Source organism: Arvicola amphibius, chromosome 15, assembly GCF_903992535.2.
Source record: "Arvicola amphibius chromosome 15, mArvAmp1.2, whole genome shotgun sequence".
Lineage (NCBI taxonomy): Eukaryota > Metazoa > Chordata > Mammalia > Rodentia > Cricetidae > Arvicola > Arvicola amphibius.
Window position 1 is genome coordinate 6,056,303 of NC_052061.1, and position 20,925 is coordinate 6,077,227.

A 20,925-nucleotide genomic window follows, 5' to 3' on the forward strand; every position below is an offset into this window, starting at 1 on the left:
GCTGAGGGTGGAGGAAGGGTTTTCACAGCTGTGTGTTCATGGCACATGGACTTTCCCATCCTCAGCCCGAGACACTGGCTTACACAGTAGGTTCAGACCCGGAAAGACAGGTAGGCCGTGGCCATGGGAACCTGAGAGACTTGTCACTGTTACCATGGACAGAATTCAGCCAAGGTCATGTGTTTCTTCAACACCAAGATTGGTGGCATCTTTGTGAATGTCTGTTCAGGGCTAGGTGAGGGCAGGGGAATCAATGCTGGCTGATGATGGGGTGGGGGGGGGCGGAGCTTTGGCAGCATGTCTGCCTTCTGGGAGCCTTGCATGCAACCTGTAGCAGAAACCTGTCCCCTGTCTCAGATATTTCTTCCATTAGAATTTGTTATAAGAAAATCTAGACTTCCCTCAATGGTACTATTTCTTTGTATCAATTCTTTGGGTTAAGATCAGCTGGCTTCTCATGAGAGAAGAGAGTTCTGTTTTTCACTAGCCTGGGTAAGAAACATTTTAACTTTCATGTTAAAAGGAAAAGAAAGCTTTCTTCTGTAGGATAATTTGATGTAGGTAGAGAGGCCACTTTACCAACATGGCCAGAAACTAAAATCCCCTAAGTAAATAGATTTGTAATTCTTTCTTATTTTTTAAACAAACCATAAACCAGAACAAAATCAGGAAAATCTCTCTGCTACCTTTTTAAAAACATTTTTTAATTTTTATTTATTATGTATGTAGTGTTCTTTCTCCATATATGCCTACTCGCCAGAAGGGGGCACTAGATCTCATTACAGATGGTTGTGAGCCACCATGTGGTTGCTGGGAATTGAACTCAGGACCTCAGGAAGAGCAGTCAGTGCTCTTAACCTCTGAGCCATCTCTCCAGCCCCCTCTCTCTGCTACTTTTAAGTTTTCAATAACCAAATAGGTTTGACCATAATCTGAATCATCAAAATCTTTTCCGTTTAGTCTGATAATAGTAGCAAATAATGAATTTATCAAATATCCTCTGTATCACCTTGATTTCTGTGTCCTGGAAACTTGTAGCTCTTTACCTTCGCCAGTTAAAATCTAGACACAGTTATGTGTTTAAAGTAATGTAATAGTCTCCAAAGCCATCATGAAGCCCATTTCCTCTAAGGAAGCCTTCTGAGAATCAAGTGGTGATCAAGATGCTGAGACACACAATCAATTGACAGTCTGTTGTGGTCCAAGGTCTATTTATATCTTGAAGTTCCCAGTAATAATAATAATAATAATAATAATAATAATAATAATAATAATAATACTGTAACAATAGCAGTTGTGCCAGTGATGAACTCAGAGGCAAATGAATCACAAAACTAAGAAAGCTTAGATTTAAGTTCCAGGCTCCCTCACTTGCATAACTCCCCACTAAGGAACCTGAAAGGGGCTCTAGCAGTTTACATGGTCTCGTGTCTTGTGAACAGTGCCAAAGAAAAATATTTTCACTAAAGTCTGAGGTCCACCATCTCTTTTCATGCCAACTTTCCTCTTTTCAATGTCATTTCTATTGCATGACTGTTCAGTGGCCATTGCATATTCCCTGCACTCCTAAGCAGAAGCTGAATGGATGATGCATCAGTTCGGGTATAATGGGCATACTTGTGGCATCTAGGGAAGTTCCCATAGTCCTCTGGGCTAAGTCATCCAGTGTAAAGAAACAAGGACATCAGCAAGTGATGGGTACTGTTCTCTCAGAATGAACTGAAATCAGTCACATCACAAGAAAATCCGAGTACGCTGAACTCTCTTAGCTCATGTGAAGAGAGACTCTTGAGAGGGTTTTCCATATTAGACCACAGCCCTAAAAATGGATACCTCACTATAAATAACCAGTTGTAATGCTGAAGGAAACTTTTTTTCTGACCTATGCCAAAAATAAAGAAGTGAATTTGACTAGCTAAGGATGGGGCTGGCTTTGTATTTTTTTCCTAATTATTAATAGAAAAAAATTACAAAATTATTGTCATGTGAAGGAATGACTGGAAGCATAAAAACAGAGGGAAATGCATTATGAAGGGACATCAGGCAGGTTATTAGCAAGAGCGTTACTCTATAGGTTCTGCAAATTGTGGCAATTGTCTGCTTTGAAAAGTTGCATCATGATCTCCTTTGTCTTTCTGAATGAATAAGAACCTTCCTTCTTAAGTTGGCACTCATAACTAGTACTTCATCCATATCAGGGTCTACACAACTGAACCTAGCCATAGCGGAAGTGTGGGTATAGAGGTTGTGGACTTTCTCTGTCATTAGTCAATCATCTGGAAAAAGCTACAGATACTCTGGTCCTAAAATGTGTTTTGCATCAATGGCGAAAGAACGGGTCTTGAGGCTTCTTCATCCTTAAATATCCATTCCTGTTTTTAACAACTCTACTTTCAGTTTTAGTGGTTCTGGCAAACATTGTAGGTGTAGGAGTGGCAGGGAGGATTGCACGCTGCCCACCCCAGTTCCCAGAGGCTACTTGCTTTCTGAGATCAGAGTTAGGTTACTGGTTCAAACTGTCCCATAACTTCAAGAAAAGTAAACCCCCTTTTTTATGTTTTATAGTTTTCGGGTTTCCCTGTATGGATTATTAACTTTGGATCACTTGTGAAGGAAGACAGACCGTCCTTGTTGTAGTGGTTTGAATGTGAAAAAGGCCCCCATAGGCTCATAGGAAGTGGCACTATTAGGAAGTGTGGCCTTGTTGGAGGAAGTGTGTCACTGGAGCTGGGCTTTGAGGTTTCAAGTGCTCAAGTCAGGCCAAGGGTCTCTTACTGTCTGCTGCCTATGGGTCAAGATGTAGAACTTTCCATAGCTCTATAGCAGCCAGGCTTTGTGTTGATGTCTATGACTTCAGTAACCGCTGAAGGCCATGCAGAGGCCCAGGGTCTGGTCAGTCACCTGAGTCCATGATGGTGTTCGAGAGCCATGCTACTGCCAGGGCCGTCCTGATCTGATTGGCCTGTGCTTCCACCCAGGGCTGTGGTGATGTCCAGACCTTGGCAGTAGCATAAGGTCGTTTCTGCGTCTGTGGCCCTACTGCAGCCAGTGTTGAGGTCCATGGCTCCTGTTACCACCAAAGGCCATGTAAATACCTGGAGTCTGTACCACCGCCTGAGGCCACGTTGGCATCTGAGAGCCATGCTCCAGGCAGAGTCATAGATGGGTGGCCTGTGCTGCCACAGGGTACCATGGTGATGTCCGGGCTGGGGGAGCAGTGGAGGGCCATATTTTGGTCTGTGACCCTACTGCAGCAAGGATCTGTGATGGTGTCTATGTCTCCTGTTACCATCTAAGGCCATGCCAATGCCAGGGGTCTGGGCCACCACCTGGGGTCACGTTGGTGTCTGAGGGTCACACCGCCACTAGGACCATGCCTATCTGAGTGGCCTGCTCTACCACATGGGGCCATGGTAACATCCAGGCCTGGGCTGCTGCCAAGGATCATGTTCATGGTCCTACTGCAGCTGGGGTCTGTGTTGATGTCTGTGGCTCATGTTGTCACCATAGGCCACACAGATGCCCAGGGTCTAGGCCACAATGGTGTCTGATGGCTGTGCTGCCACTAGGACCATGCCGATATAAGTGGCCTAAACTGTCACCCAGGACCATGATGTCCTCCAGGTCTTAGCTGCTGCTGAGGGCCATGTCTCGGTTCATGATCCTATGCAATTGGGGTCAATGTTGATGTCCATGGTTTGTGTTATCACAGGGGCCCACTGGAACCATGCCTGTTGAAATCCAAGGGTTGTGCTGAGCTGGCCCCACCCTTCACTGGCTTTGCCCCTTGCTGGACACTAGAGTAGGAAAGCTATTTTTGTCCCCCATGGGAGAACTGGTCCCTGCACTAGGGAGAGATCTCACCACAGGCATGGGAGATCTGGCTCTGGTGGCACGGGAGAACTGGCCCCTCACCTGAGGTAGGGCGGTCCCAGTGGCCTGAACTAACCAGCTCAGCTACTACCCACACACACATCCTAGCCCTGGTCCACCCTAACATCTACTCCATCTATGACCTTCTGGAGCATGTGATAGTCACAGGATTTCCATGACTTAGGGCAACAGTAGCACATCCAAGAGGATTTTCGGTGAGAGTTTATTGATGAAGTTGTGTCAGAGGCCAGAGCCTTGACCAGACCAACGGCTCATTGCACCGTCCCCTCTAAGAGTTGCCGTGGTCATGGTGTCTCTTCAAGCAATAGAAACCCTAAGTCAAAAGTTGGTACCAGGTATTGCTCTGTTAGGCCTGAAGCTTTTGTTTGGAAGAATGTGGATTTTGGATTAGGAAAGCAGGTGAATGCTTTAAGCAGGTTTAATGGACTACGCCAGTAGAAGCATGGAAGACAGTGGTGCTGAGGGTGATTTGGTTTTAGAGACCTAGAGACGATTCTTGTGATATTCTGGCAACGACTGTGGCTGCCTTCTGCCTTTATTAAAGAAATTCGCCTGAGGCTAAAGTGAAGAGTTTTAGATTAACAATGTCAGCAGAGATTTCTAGACAGCCACGTATTGGATATGTTGCTTGGTTATTAGTGGCCATGCTTATACAGATCTGTAATGAAAAAGAGCAAGCCAGGAAGCTGCACTCCTCCATGGCCTTTGCATCAGCTCCTGATTCTTGGTTCTTGCTCTGCTTGAGTTTCTGTCCTGGCTTCCTTCAGTGATGGACTACAGTGTGGAAGTGTGAGCCCTTTCTTCCCCAGCTTCCTTTTGGTCACGGTGTTTCATCATAGCAATAGAAACCCTAACTAAGACACTTGAGTATCCATCTTCTAATGTAGATAGGACTTCCTCCTGTTAAGAATTGAAAGGGGAAAAAGAGAAGCCATTTATCTTAAAATGCTCCCTCCACTGGTGGTAACAAAAATCTTTATTTTCAGATCTTTATATGCTGTCTGAAAATATCAATGACTTCAATAGAGGTCAAGCCTACTTATCAGATGGAACATTTCTCTCCATGCTTTGACAAGGTGTCCCCAGTCCAACGAGTTCCCCCACCCCATTTCAGGGAAAGAATGAAGTTCACAGAAACCTTAGCTCTTTCCTGATGTGTTTCCCTCACTAGTTTAGCAGCAGATCAGATGGTCTAGCATGAGAAGAGAAAATAGGAACTGGGCATGTTTACCCTTCCCTCCTATCATTGCTTATAGCAATCTAACAGTCCAGTTCTCTAGCAGATGAGGTAGGAGGTGAGGATTCTCCAAACTCCCAAATCTGTGTTAATAGTAACCCAGTGGTCCTTTTCATACCTTTATAACTGGATTCATCAGGATGAATCATTTGGAGTTGCAACTACACATAAATGTTTAGAACCTCACCGATGGGTAGCTTTCAGATTTCAGTCTCTTCCAACTGGTGTTTAACTGGGCTTATTTATGTGAAGGGCACACAATGTAGGAATGCGTGAAAAAAATAGCCTTCTTCGGAGAGATAGCATAAGGTGGCTAATGGCATGCCTGCTTACTTTGCTGTTTTTTTTTTTTTTTTTAAGAAAATCATCTTTGTGTTCTCAGTTTCTCAACTATGAAATAAGTGTGGTAAGTCTGTGAGCCCAGTTGCTGGTTTGTCTTTAGGTCCATCTCTGCATTTTTCTGTTCCCTTGGAAGAGTTTATTTCTCGGGGTCTGTTGTCACCTGACCATAATGTGGGGTTAGTCAATAGGAAGTCTTGACAGAAGGTAGGAGAGCAACAGAAAGGAAAGGCCATCTGTGCCCATACCACCCTGAGCATGCTTGATCTCATAAGCCAAGTAGGGACGGGCCCGGTTAAGACTGGGAAAAGAGATGTACTGACTGGAGTCTCCACCAGTACCTACCAAATAGCACTCCTTCATGGTCTTAATTCCTGTGTGACATCTTCATGACAGTTGTGACTGATTTTGGTTGGTTCTGGCTTTTGGACACTAGCCCTTGTCTTTGCTCATTGGCCCTCTAGCCTTAGTTAATGTCATCTTCTTGGTGTGCTACTCGTGGAGCTGCCTCACAGGTGCAGCTCTCTCGGCATTTTGGTCACACACACAACTGTGCCCCGGAGTTCAGTGCTCTATATTGGAAAGACATAAAGAGGTTTCTTTTTTCCTGGAGGTCCCCTGAATAATTATTAAAGATAATAAATCTAAAAGGAGGACTGAGTTAAGGTGTGTGCTTTATATTGTTCCAGACCACAGCAAGCGTCAACATTGACCTTCCTCGTCAATGGTTCAGAGAGTATTGTGCATAGACTTTTTTCTTTTGATCTTAGTGGTTAAAATATGACATCACTTAGAGAAATGGGAAATGGTCACATCTGCTAGGAAAGACTACTGAGAATATCTAGCTCATATGCAGTCTCCAGTTTCCATAGAAACCAAGCAGAGAAAATTTGTTAAAGAAAGCCTAGAAAATAGGTAGATTCAGGTCTGTATGATTATTTCTCAAACCCTTTAGCACGCAAGCAGGCTGCTATTACTATTATCTTATTGTCTACCTAGAATCTTTTTTTTTCTTGTAAGATCGGCAGACCCAGGTTCTTTTTTGTGGGGAAGCTGACACAAAGTGCAGGATTTCTCTGCTACAGCATCGTCCCTATCACAGCCTCAGTAGCAGTGGTTCCTGGGCTACTACATTGTGCTTTCCTGCCACGGAGCTGGATAAGCTCACACCTCATTATCCCGTGGCTGCTCAAATGTTGTTTACTGTTTTCTGTTAAGACACAAGAGCAAATAACTCAAATATTATGTTAAGCAAAATTCTTGACTGCAGGGGGACCAATTGAAATCCCAATTACCATCCTGGCAGCGAGAACTCAGCTGGAATGAAAAATATTAAATTTCCCTGTGTTGGAGTGGGGAAGCAGGAAGGATTCTTGGGTCATTTGATTACAAGCCAAATCCTCAAAATCCCTCTTTAGCCATCAGAGCTGGTGGCAGCAACAAGGGAGACAGCTCTGAGTCAGATCTGGCAGAATTTGAATCAATAACCAAGCAATCTTGCTTCAATTTCCAAGCAATTTTAAATCTTTCTCTTTCAAATGCCTCGAGGAGGACAGGATTGAGGGTTGGGAGGGAAATGCAAGCATTTAGAATAGCAAGGTGAACTTCATTTTTTTCTGTCAAAAGGTTCTTATGTATCCCCAGAGGTATTCTCAGGACACCGGCAAGGCTGCGTTGTCTTGGGCACTAGCAGAAGGACCCTCTGCCTCCACCACAGCCTTCCTCCAGCGTTTTCTATAGCTAAGTGCATGCTTAGCTTAGCTGGTTAGAGCACAGAGAAAATAAAACACAGGAAATAAGGACATAAGAGCTTGTGCCTGGATTTCAACATGGAGGGCAGAAAGACAGATTAGGTAGAGGTGTGGGCTTGCTGTCAAGAGGAGCGGGGACAATCTCTGCTGCCACTCTCAAGCTGTGTGACCCTGAATAAATCATTTCATTCATTTGTTTGTCTTCCATGAGTGACTCGAGAGAGAGTGCATGGCTCAGCACAGATACTGTCAGAAATCAGAAACGCTTGCTTGGCGAGCGCACGATGCTCACACAAACATCAGAACACTGGCGAGACAGCACTGAGAGCAGTAGTAACATGACAGTGTGTAAACAATCCGTGAAACCCTTCCCTTATGGTCTGCCTATGGAAGAGGGTGAGAGGGAGCTGATTTCTCTCTTTCTTTTTTCAATGGCGTTGAAGCGAATGCTAAGTAAGAACCACAAAATCTGTACCTCCTGGGTGGCCTCTCTGCAGCCTCCACAAGACTGAGTTGCTATTAACCATCTTTAATTGTGTTAGGGTGACATTTTTGTCCATGCTTTCTGGAGTTATAGATAAGAATGCTGGATGTAGCTGAAGTCTTTGAAGGCATTCAGAAGTTTCTCTGTGTTCCTCTTTCCTTACAGTAACCCAAAAGCCAAAAGCTCTCTCATTGGACTTTTGTTTTTAAAGAAAGATACATCTGCTATATGACTGAGTTAAAAATATAGAACCTCACATGGAATCTAGGAGTGAAGACTCCACCAGGCTGATCTTGGTTGCTATGACATCCAGACGGCCATTTAACCCACTCCAAGAAGAGTCATCCCAAAGGGAGCGAGGTGAATCTCAAATGTGCTATCATTTATGTTCCTTCACGGGGAAGATCTCTGCGATTGCCAGTGAGCTCATCCTCCCACCAGGCCTAGCAGGCAGATCAATACTATCAGCCCCTTTAGTGTGCAGTGTTATTCCCCACTTTCAGGCTCGTTATCTACCAGCCAGTTATTCTGTCTTTAAAGTCCCGTCAATGTCTTATTGTAGCAATGCCCACTTTGTGGTTGTGACTTGGTGTTATCCAGGAAACACTAAAACTGTTCGGACACGATCAAGTGAGGCCAGAACTCAGGTAGGTGACATAAGAAACACTGAGAGGATGAATAACATCAGAATTTAAGGAGTCTATGCAAGGTGCCTCGGGTGAGGGAAACTACCCTAACTTTAGTTTCTTGCTCTCTTTTCTCTTTTACAGAATTGTTGGGGTGAAATGAGACTTATTTTTTTTAGAAGAAAATGCAGTAGAAGTGAAAATGGTGTGCATCAAAGCAACAGAAGAAAAGGAGTGCCTTTCAGGTCATAATGCAGACAGAGGGCCTCCATAATCTGTTTGGATGAATGCTTTAAAAGACACTCAAGTTGAGCTGAGCATGGTGGGGCAGACCTGTGAGTACATCAGTCCCGAGGCAGAGGTATCTCTATGAGTTCATCCTGGAAGTGAACATCCAGGGTCTCTATTAGAGTCCGTGGGCTCCATCCAGTGTTAAAGCCCTTCTTTCTAGATAATTGTGGCTGGGGAGTTAAAGGTGCCGAGGTCAAAGGACACAGTAGGACCTTTGTCTAGGCAACGATGGGGACCATAATGGGGTCGGAGGAAAGAACTGAATTCTGCCAATAATTCCAAATATCAAGTGATAACATGGGATCAGAGAGATCACACCAGCTGTGCTTCTGGAAAAACTCTACGTTCCCAGTGAGTAGCTTGGATACAAGTAGATGGCCCGAACCTGGTGTGGAGCTGGCTGGGGCTGGGAATCAGGACACTGACAATGAGCTCTCTTTTCCCTGCAGAGTAATTGTTTTATGAGATAGAATCTCATGATGTTGCTCAGGTTAGCCTCAATCTTCTGAACTAAGTGGATCTCCTGCACTACCCTCCCCCACTCCAAGTTCTGCTACTACTGGACTATTCATGTGCCTGGCCAGAGAAATATTTTATTTTTTTAGATGCTCAAACCAAAATATATAAGATTGCAATCATATTAAAAATAGTTGTAAATTTTTTTTAAACCTGCAACTCTATGACATAATAGTGTAAGTTTATGTTATTTATTTATCTTTCCATGTTGTGGACTGAATTTAGAATGCTAAGCACACACCCTATCACTGAGTTGATCTCTTGCTCTTAGCATCTATCTATCTCTCTATCTAACTATCTCTCTATCTATCTATCTCTCTCTATCTATCCATCCATCCATCTATCTATATATCTATTTTTAACATTTTAGAGTGATTAGATAAAATATAGGTCTAGGAATAGTATCATAGCTTAACTGGTAGACTGTATCTCTGGCCTGCTTGAGTGCTGGGTTCAAGTCCCAGCACCATATATGCTTGGGATGGTGGTACACAGCTATAATCCTAGCACTTGAGGAAAGTAGATGGGTCAGGTTAAAGTCACCCTCGGCTACCCAGAAAATTTAAGCCCAACACAGGCTTTGTAAGACCCTCTATGAAAAATGACAAAAATGAATGCGCTAACAATTGTTCTACTTTTGAAAAATCAGTTAAAGTAACATCTTAAGACGTGGCAACTGAGGATGTCTGAGAATTCTGTTGGTAAAAATGTCTCAGGTCCTGTGGTTGGTTGTCTTCATTCATAATCAAAGAAAATACTAATCTTCAGCTACAACATAGGTTGTCAGAATTTTTCTGTAAAGGTCCTGATCATAAACAGTTTGGACTTCATGAGCTATATGGTCTCTGTCAGCAATTATTCAACTCTTCCGATGCATGTGAAAGCAGTCACAGATAATATGTAAATGAATGGGCATAGCTATATTTTAATAAAGTTTTATTGTAGACAGTCAAATTAAATTTCATATAATTTTCATATGTCCTGAAATACTATTTTTTAATTGTATTTTTCATCCATTTAAAAATATAAAAAAAAATTCATGGCTCACAGGCTAGAAAAAAAATAGGTGCTGAGGAGCCAGTTTTGGTTTGTGGGCCATAGTGTGCTGACCAGTGAGTCAGAGTGAGTCAGAACAAAGCAATCTCTAGACACCATCTAGATTTGAGAGATGCTGTCCCAGAGGAAATGGAACTTGGTAGAACCCCGAGAATGAAGCTTAGTCTAGCACAAGTCCAGATTCAGGACTGACTTAGCGTAGAGAATTAGGGCTGAAGGAAGGCCCAGGGCCTCCAGGAGAGCTGGTAACATAGACCCAGTTCCCACTACATGATGAGCAAAGGTCCCCAGGGACACTCACTGCAACAGCCGACCATCACTCCTCTTAGTAAATGGCTTTTCTTTGGTGATTAGCATATCGCTTGGCACAGAGAAGGTATTCAAATACCGTCCATTAGCTAAATGACTGAAGGCTATCCAAGGCTTTGTAGTGGGATCTACAGGAGCTGAGGGCAAAGGCTGGGAAGAGTTGCTGCTACCAGGCAGTACTTCTCTCCTGATTGGGTGATGCCTGCAAATCAGAGTCCATGACTCTAAGTTCCAGGCAACGTGCTGGAAGCCGGTCATAAAGACAACAGTGTGTTTTCACCATGCTCCTTCCTTTGTCCGGACACAAAATGGTATAAATCCTAGTCTCCTGCTTTCAGTAAGATCATATGGCAGAATTCTGCCCAAATACAGTATTGAAGGAAGTAATATACAACATTGCCAGTCTTGGCTCTTAGCAAGTCTCAAAATTTTCTATTTACTTTCACTTTTCTCCATGTTCCTTTTGGAACGGGGTCCAACATATTTGATATTAGAGCCACATGATGGTAGGGGTAGGAACCCCAGAATGGCTATCTTGAAGTTGAGAAGTCACCCAGTCTTGCCAGACCATGAGAAAGGTTTTAAGTTGCTGAAGTTCCTTTTAACACCTACCTGAGAGTGCACAGCATTCTCAAAGTCAGAGGGAATTCACATTTCTTAAACCCTCTTTGAGTTCTCTAGACTAGGCCTGGAGGCACAATTCAAGTACAAGTGGTGACTTAGGAGGTGTAGGAAGTACCAGCAGGAGGGTAGAGAGGACATGGGAATGGGAGGAACTAGAAACAGTGTTTACAGAGCCAGCTACTTCCCACTGAAGCTTAATCTGGAGTAGAAAGCATATTTCAGAGTTCTCCCATCAAAGGGGCTGAGGCCAGTGTATAGTATATCATCCTGCCAGTCAGTCATTGATGCAGGGCTACTGGGAATCAGGGCTTTAATATCCCAGCCCAAGTGGTTAATAGTACTTGGGCTAGGCAGATGGGGAAGAGGCCCACAAGGGCCATTGGAACTGGACTGGAAGGCACCTAAATTGTAATGCCCCAAGAATATGGGTGGGGATCAGCAGCATCTTTATAAATTATTTAAAAAACCCACAACTGTTTCTGTGGCAGCTTGGTTCACCGTGGCTGGCTCTGACTTCATTCAGTTGAGCCCTTCGCTGACAGAAACAGTTTTTTCCTGATAGAAAGACAGTTATGGTGAAGACTACACAGAGCATCAGAACATAGCCTTGCTGCGCTTATACTGTTTTCTCTCTTTTCTTCGTTTCAGTTTGCCCGCCAGTAAAATTCAAGGGTCTGCATGACCATGACCTAGCTCTTCTGTCCTCTCCCAGCTCTTAAGACTGTAACTCCAGCATCTTCCAGCTTGAACCCTGGCCTGTGTGACTGTTCGTGAGAGCCTCCACAGTTACTGGGGTCAGGAGGAAGCGTGGGACCAGAGCAGAGAAGGGAGCTCACGCGTGAGAAAATTTCTGGGAACTAGAGGTAGGACATTTTGAACAAGAAACGTGTAGTTAGCTGGAACATTAGTTGAATTTTTTTGAGGACACTCGACTGGGGTCTAAACCTTGATAATCTTACTAAATATCTCATGGACCAAAAGATAGAAATTTGAGGGAGAATGCAGATTATAATATAATTTTTTGTTTGTTTTTTGAGACAGGGTTTCTCTGCAGCTTTAGAGCCTGTCCTGGAGCTAGCTCTTGTAGACCAGGCTGGTCTCGAACTCACAGAGATCCACCTGCCCCTGCCTCCCCAGTGCTGGGATTAAAGGCGTGAGCCACTACCGCCCGGCTTATAATTTTAATTTCTGTATTTAGTGTGCTGGGTTAAGGAAACTCTTGGCTAGTTCTAAGGGAGCCTCAGGATAAGATGGGATGTCCTGAACTGGGAATCTGAAACCTGATAGTATTCTCAATTGATAGTGCAGTTGGCTTCATGCTATCTTGGTTTTTTTTAGCCCTTTGGAATCCTAGTAACAAGACAAAGGACAAATGATGGAGACTAGATGCTCTCTAAGTTCCAGTTAAGCTTGAATATTCTGTACGTTTAAAAAAAATCAAACCTCCAAGCTATGCAGTAGAAGGAAAGAGGGTGTAGTCTTAATGATATCACTTCACTTCCTTTCTGTTTAAATCCCAGGTCCTTAGTTACGTGACAAGGGTCATCTATTTAGTACATCGGTCAGCTGGGAGCAGACTTTGCTTAGCTTAGAGCCTTTTCTCCTGAGTAATTTCCTCCATCCAGAGGAGACAATGAACACGAGCAGCCTTGAGAGACCTAATGCTCCTGACCACACAGATGGTTAAACTAATTAACAACCCTTGGACGCGTTCTTCCTTAGATACTAGTTTAAAATTGAGGAACTTAAATGGTGCTTGCCTTGTCCCTTGGAGTGGATGTCCTATTTAAGGATGAGCCTCCTCCTGTCTTCAGTAAGGGATGCATAGATGTTGTTTTACTAACTGGGAAGTTGAGTGTAGAGTTAAGTACACCCCACTTATGCAGAGCAGTGACTCTAGACCCCCCCTTTCTTCACATGCTTCTATGCCCTTACTTCTCAGAGTTGCTCTCTAATTGCTAGGATTTCTTCTCACCACCTCACAATGTTTTCCTGTTTACTGGCATTTTCCCCAGAGCTCTCTATTCTGTTCCATTGATCACTCACTTTGCTTCTGTGTAGTTTTAAATTAAAGATTTATTTTATTTTTAACTTTAATTATAAGTATGGGTATATACATATGAGTGTAGGCTCCTACAGAGGCCAAAGAAGTTGGATCCCTTGGAACTAGTGTTACAGGAAGTTGTGAGACACCTCACAGTTCTGGGAACTGAATTTGGGTCCCCTGCAACAGCAGAAAACACTCCTAACCACGGAGCCATCTCCCCAACCTTGTTTTTGTATCTTTATATAAATATTTTGAGCTGGGCAGCAGTTGTACACATCTTTAATCCTAGCACTCAGGGGGTAGAGGCAGGCATATCTGGAGGTCAACTGTCTTTTGTTTTTGTTTTTCAACTCAGGGTTTTGCTGTAGTTTTTGAGCCTGTCCTGGACCTAGCTCTTGTAGACCAGGCTGGCCTTGAACTCACCAAGATCCGCTTGCCTCTGCCTCCTGAATGCTGGGACTAAAGGCATGTGCCACCACCACCACCCAGATTATTTATTTATTTTGACTTTCACAGTCTAGCAGGTTATTGGTACCTAGTAGGCACCAAAAGACAATGAATAAAGAAGTCTATATAGAATACTTATCTGCCTTTTCTGATTCTTCTGGTGCCCTAGTCTCTTGGACCCTGGCTGTTTATTCACCTCAGCCCCACTGTGCCAAACTTTCTGAGAGACTATTCCCGGACATGACATCATTCTGAGAGGTGCTACAACCACACCTCAGCTTGAGTCTACATGGCTTCATTTCCTGAGTTCCATTATTGCCTGTCTAGGATCTGGCCCCTCTTTTTGGGCTCTTTATATGTGGTCTGGTTAACGACTTGAGTACTTAGAGACTTTACTACTCCTGCCACTGCTGTGGGGTGTATGACCTGATGTCCTGAACTAACTGCCAAGGGGACAGACGAGTCAACCTGGAAATGGAGGGAAGTGAATTTTTTGAATGGCAAACAAGTGATGGAAAGCCAAAAGTCTTTCTTCCCTCGCCTCCTCTTGCAGGCTGGTCCACGGTACAGATTTGCCAATGTGTCTTTTTAGAACATCTTTTGTAGAGGGATTCCTCTCTTGTATGGCGCCTTTCAACAACTCTTGTCTGAGGCCTCCAAAGGCCGAGTCTCCCTTGAAACCCCCAAGAGGAGGAAGAAGAGGTACCTATGGCATGACAAGCCCCTACACCTACTTGGCCATGATCCCCTTGATAATTCAGGCAGTGTTCCCCTTCTTCAGGGATGATTACGAGGGCCGGAGGGACTCTGATTCACCATAACTCTTCTAGCTGGTGTTTCCACGAGGTGCCTGAGGACCTTGCAAAGCCCCAGGCCAACGGCAACTTCTATGCAGTGGATGTAGGCCTGATCTCAGCAGAGGCGCTGTGCCTTCAGAATACTGCCTCGTGCTGACTATGGCAGACCCAGGGCACACACAGAGCTTTTACCAAGCACCTGAGTCCCTATGTGCTCCATGGCCGGCCTTATTGACCACCTAGTCCCCACCACCATCCAGAGAGGGCTGCACATCAGGTCCCTGCTAGGGAACCCTTGGAAGGATCTACGTGACTCCAGCAGCTTGTGTTAGCTGGACAGAGCAGCTCAGCTCAGGCAGGCACCAGGTCCAAGGGGGAGGAAAGGATGTGCACTGTATACCCCCTAACTCCTCTGAGAAACCCTTGTACCCCACCTTGCTCCTTTCTTGGGTCCATAAAAATAGAGGGGGAGATGTTCTCGCCTTTCCCCAGAGCAAGGCACTTGGATGGTTTGCTTACTTTTGAGTTTCTCTAGATCCCATGTGAATATACATCAGGGTACAGAGCTTCCTTGAGGGTACAACTTCCCACCTCTTACTTGCCCATCTATATTCCCAATGTAGTAATGCCCTTGACCACACTACCTCCCACTTTTTGTCCCCAGTGCCCATCTTTAATCAGCCCAGCCTGTTGGAGCATGGGCACTGAATCCTAAGGGCCCCAGAACCTGCTCTGTGGTCTAGATTCCCTCTTCTAGGGAGTACCACTCAACAGGAGCATCTATGATATGTGGCCCTTTGGGCCTGGCTGCTTCTATCCCAGGCTGGCTGCTCTCCTGATACAACCTGTAAAATTTCAAGGCAGGCAAGGACTGCCTCTCTCTTCTACCCTCGATAGCCAGCTTGGTAGAGAGCCAGAGCTAGGAACATGTCCATAACCACAGCTTTAAAACACCAGGCATGGCCTTACTGAAAACCCACAACTTTAATTGGGTTATTGGGGAAAGGGTTTTGCCTCTGCTAGACACGACAGGTCTGGCCAGTCATGTCTTGACTCTCCCACACAGGGGCCAGGTCTGGAGACGCAGAGTTCAGGCTAGAGTGCTCCTCAGGCCCTTGTGCCAACCATTTCTCCATCACCGTTCCTTCCTGGCTCCAGGCTGGGGGGAAAGAGAGCTAAAAGTGGGTCCAATCTGAAGTCTTGCGCCTACCCCAGCTGCCTGGGTAGGAAGTAGCACCTTTTGGGGGAAAGGGTTAGGAAATGAAAGACTGAACCCTGCATGTTTGGAGGTTGATGGAAGTAGGGGAGAGATTAATGGTAAAGGAACGTATAACATTAAAAAGAAAAAAGAAAATAATATCCTTTGTGAACAAACAAGTGCACTGGAGAAGTGACCACCTATGTCTCTTTATGGCTCATATGTGACCTCACACAGTGTATGGTACTCATGCAATATCACACGTCATGTGGCATCTGCGTCTTTTCCCTCCACTCTGTGTCAGAAGATCATACCTCTCAAATAGACTCTAAGCACTTAATTCTTATCTCATGCCTTTTGTCAACAGGAAACTTGAGCTAAGACAGGTAGCGTTGGGGAAAACAGCAACAGCAATGACAATGAAAACCCGCTGGACCTGACCCTCCACACTAGAATTGTCCTTTGACAGTCTGACCTTAGTTCTCATTGAGTGTTTACCTGCAAGGCAATGCAGGTACATGTGGAGGCCAGAGGTTGATGTCTGCATGCTGTCTTCAGGTACCTCTCCACTTTATATTTTGAGACCTCATTTCTCACTGAACCTGGAGCTTACCATTTCAGCCAGACGGCTCTATCCACCCCCATTCTCTTACCCTGGGGTTACAGGCAAGTACCTCCCAACTTTTATGTGGGTGCTAGAGAGCTGAATGCAGATGCTCACACTTGTGTAGCAAGCACATAACCCATGACTCTCAGCCTCTTTCCTCTTTCCAAGTGTTTATCTGTTCCATCTTGAGTTCTCTCTTAACTGGCTGTTGGTTAACACCCCATTCAACTACATTGCTGAGAACTGAATGTCACTTACAATAAAAAGTATCATTTCTAAAAAGAATCATAATCTGAGGTCATTTCTTCCTTGATTTAGAAGGTAAGGGAATCTGGACATGATACAGGCTACTGCATCAAAAACATTCTGTTCTGCACTATCTTATTTGACCCTAGCAACCACTGGGTCATGCAAATGATTTTTTCATGTCATGCACACAGCTAGTTCAACAATTTTTAGTGCCTTCACTATCTCATTAGTCTGATAAGTGGGCTCATTAACATTTGAATCCCATCTCTAAAATTCCTGTAATGCTAAACCCCCAAAACATTTAGCAGTTGTGATGGTTTGAATAAGAAGCCCCCATAGACTCATATATTTGAATGTGTAGTCATTAGAGAGTGATGATGCTTGACAGGGATTAGGAGGTGTGGCCTTGTTGGAGTACCTGTGGTCTTGTTGGAAGAAGTGTGTCATTTGAGGTGGACTTTGGAGTTTCAAATGCTCAGGTCAGGCACAGTGTCTTTTGCTTCGCTTCTGCTTCATGATTTGGTTGTAGAACTCTCAGCTACGTCTCCAGCATCATGTCTGCCTGTGTGCTGCCTGCTTTCTGCCATGATGATAATAGACTAAACCTCTGAACTGTAGGCCAGCCCCAATGAAATGTTTTCCTTTATAGGAGTATAATAGGCAGATTTTCCTGTCCTGCAGGCCAGCTCCCAAATAACCATACAGAGACTTCTTATTAGTTAGGAAGGCTTGGCCAGTAGCTTAGGCTTGTTTCTAACTAGCTTTTATAACTTAAATTAATCCATATCTTTTAATCTATGTTCTTTTAAGTGGCTCAGTTACCTTTGCTTTGTAATGCCCATGCTGCTTGCTCTGCATCTTGATGTCTCCCTGTGACACTACCCCTTTTTCCAGCATCCTCTGTGCCTGGAAATCCTGCCTAGGTATTTGCCATTCAGCTTTTTATTAAACCAGAGTGACATCTTCACAGTGTACAAAAAGGTTATTCCACAATGTAAGAGTTACTGTCGTCATGATGTCTCTTCACAGCAATAAAACACTAACTAAGACAATTAAATAATGCAGGGACTAGGGACAAGCTTCTGTCACGGCTCACACTAACTGTTCCAAACATCAAGTCTCTGCATAGAGACCCAGAGAGGCCCTTGTATGAAGCCGTGAAGGTGAAGCCTGTATTTCATTGGTGACCCCAGGATGTTGGAGATGCCAGAATTTTGGAATACCTTCCAAGGAGAGCTGCTAACAGGGTGTAGAACCAGAGAGAGAGAGAGAGAGAGAAAGAGAGAGAGAGAGAGAGAGAGAGAGAGAGAGAGAGAGAGAGAGAGAGAGAGAGAGGTGTTTTCAGTCACAAAGCATAAAGGAGTTGGAGATCTGTAAAAGGGAACGGCGGGGCTGGTCCCGCCACCTGGCTAGCTTTACCCAAAATAATTACATGGAAACTGTATTCATTTAAATACTGCCTGGCCCCTGGCCCGTTATCTGTAGCTTTTTATTGGTTGATTCTCATATCTTGCTTTAACCCATATTTAGTAATTTATATAGCACCACAAGGGGTGGCTTACCAGGAGAGGTCTTAACCTGCGTCCATCTCAGAGAGGAGAAGCATGGCGACTGCATATGGCAACTGCCTGAAGTGTCTCCCCACTCCTGCTACCCAGCATTCTGTTCTGTCTACTCCGCCTACCTAATTTTCTGTACTATTAAAGGGCCAAGGCAGTTTTTTAATAAGCAATGAAAGTAACACATAGACACTCCTCCATCAGAGATCTGAAGAGTGCTTTGACATTGGACATAGATGCAGAGTTTGTGGTTCACCCAGCATGGCTGACACCATCAGAAAGAATGCAAACTAGCTTATCGTCATCCACCCAAGACACTGCACTATGGCTACTGAGTCCAACAGGTGCCTCACATGTGGGAAACAGTAAATAACATTTGACTGTGTGATACAGTCAGGGTAACTAAACAAAGATAAAGAGATCTTCAGGGTAAACACTGGGCAACTGATTGTATCCAGCCAGAGAAGCAGGAATCTGTGCATCTGATAAACCTAATATATCCAATGAGATAAGACTCACCCACAGAAGAGTGAGGGAAAATAAGTTAGAGTTATAAGTGTGGCAGCAGTGCCACAAACTGGGTTATACGTGGGAAAACTATCAAGGGAGAAGTAAAAAAAAAAAAAAAAAAACAAAAAAAAAAAAACAGAACTACACTTGGCCTTCTAACCCCTGCAATAACTCTATTACGACTCTTGCTGTGTGGCCATCCATGGGCTTACCTTTATCTTTCAGACGCGTCTTCAAAGAATTATCCTGTCTAAGAGGGACGACAGAAGATAAACAGTCATGTCACTTGTCATCTGAGGAAGAAACATTAGCAATCGAGAGCTCTGTGCAGCTCAATCAATAACACCGGGCTGTGCCCGCTGATGGGTTTTCATCTAGTTGTTTTTCAGAGTCAGAGTACTTCCCATGGAGAGGCAGTTAAGACATCTTGTTTGCTCTCTTCTCCATTGCTAATGCTGTGTTTTCCTCATCTCCTAAATGAACCACAGATGGTCCCTGACTTACAGTGGTTCCTCTTACAATGTTTTGGCTTCACAAAAGTGCAAAAGCCCTATGTGTGCAGTAGAAGCTGAACTTTGAAGTTTGATCTCTTCCTGGGCTGGTGGCATGACGCTCTCATGAGATGCCAGGCAGCGGTACTGGGCTGTGGCTCCCGGTTAGCCATGAGATCACGAGAGCAAACAACTGACCCTCTGCAGTGTTATGTGTTGCTAAGCTGTGCTGTTTGCCTGGTTAGTTGCATTAATGCACTCCCCACTTACAAAATTTTCAACGTACAATAGAGTAAGTGGGACATCTGTGGTGTCATAATCCAGTTCATTTCTCTACCCATTCCTCTTCCCCCCACCACTCTTTACATTGTTGATAGAGCTACCTTCAGTGACTATGTTAGTATGGAAAATTACATCAACATCCCCGCGTTTTAGCCCCCTTATCCCTTGGAAAGCTTAGATTTTATAATATCTTCTGAAAGGTGGAGGGAGGAAAATACTCTTCACCTGTTGGTTTTGAGCTTGACCATGTGACTGGAGTCATCCAATAAGGTGGGGTGAATGTGCCCATGTGCGTGCTGCAAGCCCTGGGGTTTAAGGAGCTGGTGGCATTTCCTCTTCCTCCTTCTCACGTCTTGCTAGGAAAGAGGCACACCTAGCCCAGCTGCCATCCCCACCACAAAGATACCCTGCTTACTGTTTCAGTTGCCTATTCCTGCCCCCGCTTTCTTTCTGACTCTATAACGTTTTGTCTTCACTTTGGGATAGCCCCCAATATTGTTTCAGAGTTGGTTGTTGTGGCACTGACTAGTTAGATATCCAAATCTGTATTCACTCTTTCTTTGTGTGACAAATCTCAATTTTTTTTCAGACTGGCAGTGTTCCCAGGGAGCCCCACAGACCTCCCTCTGTGTCGTTCAGGGTCTGAGGATGCAGAAGATGCAATTCTGATGAATATAATTGCTTTTATTTCTGTACAGCTCCTCTATAAGGACCAGGAGTTTAGCTTCACCCACTTTCGTGCCTTTACTACTCGGCAGAGTGGCGGGCACACAGCATATCTTGGTACAGGCTTGCTGAATGGTGTGGAAGTAGTCACGTGGTATGGAAGCCGAGGGCTGGAGGATCTAAGCTTGGGTTCCATCCTTCACCAGAGATCCTACAACACCTACTAATTTATCTGCTCCCAAATTGCCTACTAATTTCTTCTGTGTCTGAGAGCAAACCCTACTGTACTCTACAGGGAATGGAAAAGAATATTGCCAATACATGAACTCAAGGACACTGCTTTACTGACTATTAACAACTTGAAGCCACAGTGAACAAACTCACTTACCTGTTAATATGCTGACACATCATTAGTTCTACTAAGAGGCTAAGGTGGTTAGAGGGATACCTCTCACCTTCCCTGCTCCGATAGCCAGCTAACTTTCTCAACAAACCCTGAGAATGTTATAGTAATATACCAGGATTTGTCCCTTTATCCTCACACAGGGACCAAGGAAGAGGGGAGAGTGGTCTCGGGGCCATCCTGGAGCTGTGTTCCCAGCCACCATACTAATCCTGGAGACAGTGTGCCCAGGCAAAGATGATTGGTGAGTTGACGCTCCTGCATTCCACCTCATTCTCCAGCTTCACTCCTTTTGCTCTTCTGATGTTTTCTTCCGGAGGTGGCCAGATTCTTCTTCTCTTACACAAAATAAAAGAAAACCCACCTCTGGGCATTTTTTTGAAAACCTGCCAGTCACCTGCCTGCCATTCCTGTTGATTTTCTCTCCTCTCCCACAGCCTCATACTGGCTTTGGTTTCGCTACTCCTACTGAAACTACTAATCAGGGTGAGTTCTCCCTCGTGCCAGGCCCCAGCTCAGCTCCCTCCTCCTCACACACACAC

General features: G+C 44.5%; 1 pseudogene; it reads left to right on the top strand.

The window, feature by feature from the left end:
* The first annotated feature begins 10,323 nt into the window (after positions 1–10,323).
* On the top strand, positions 10,324–15,269 carry LOC119802209 (annotated as a pseudogene).
* Positions 15,270–20,925: the final 5,656 nt, after the last annotated feature.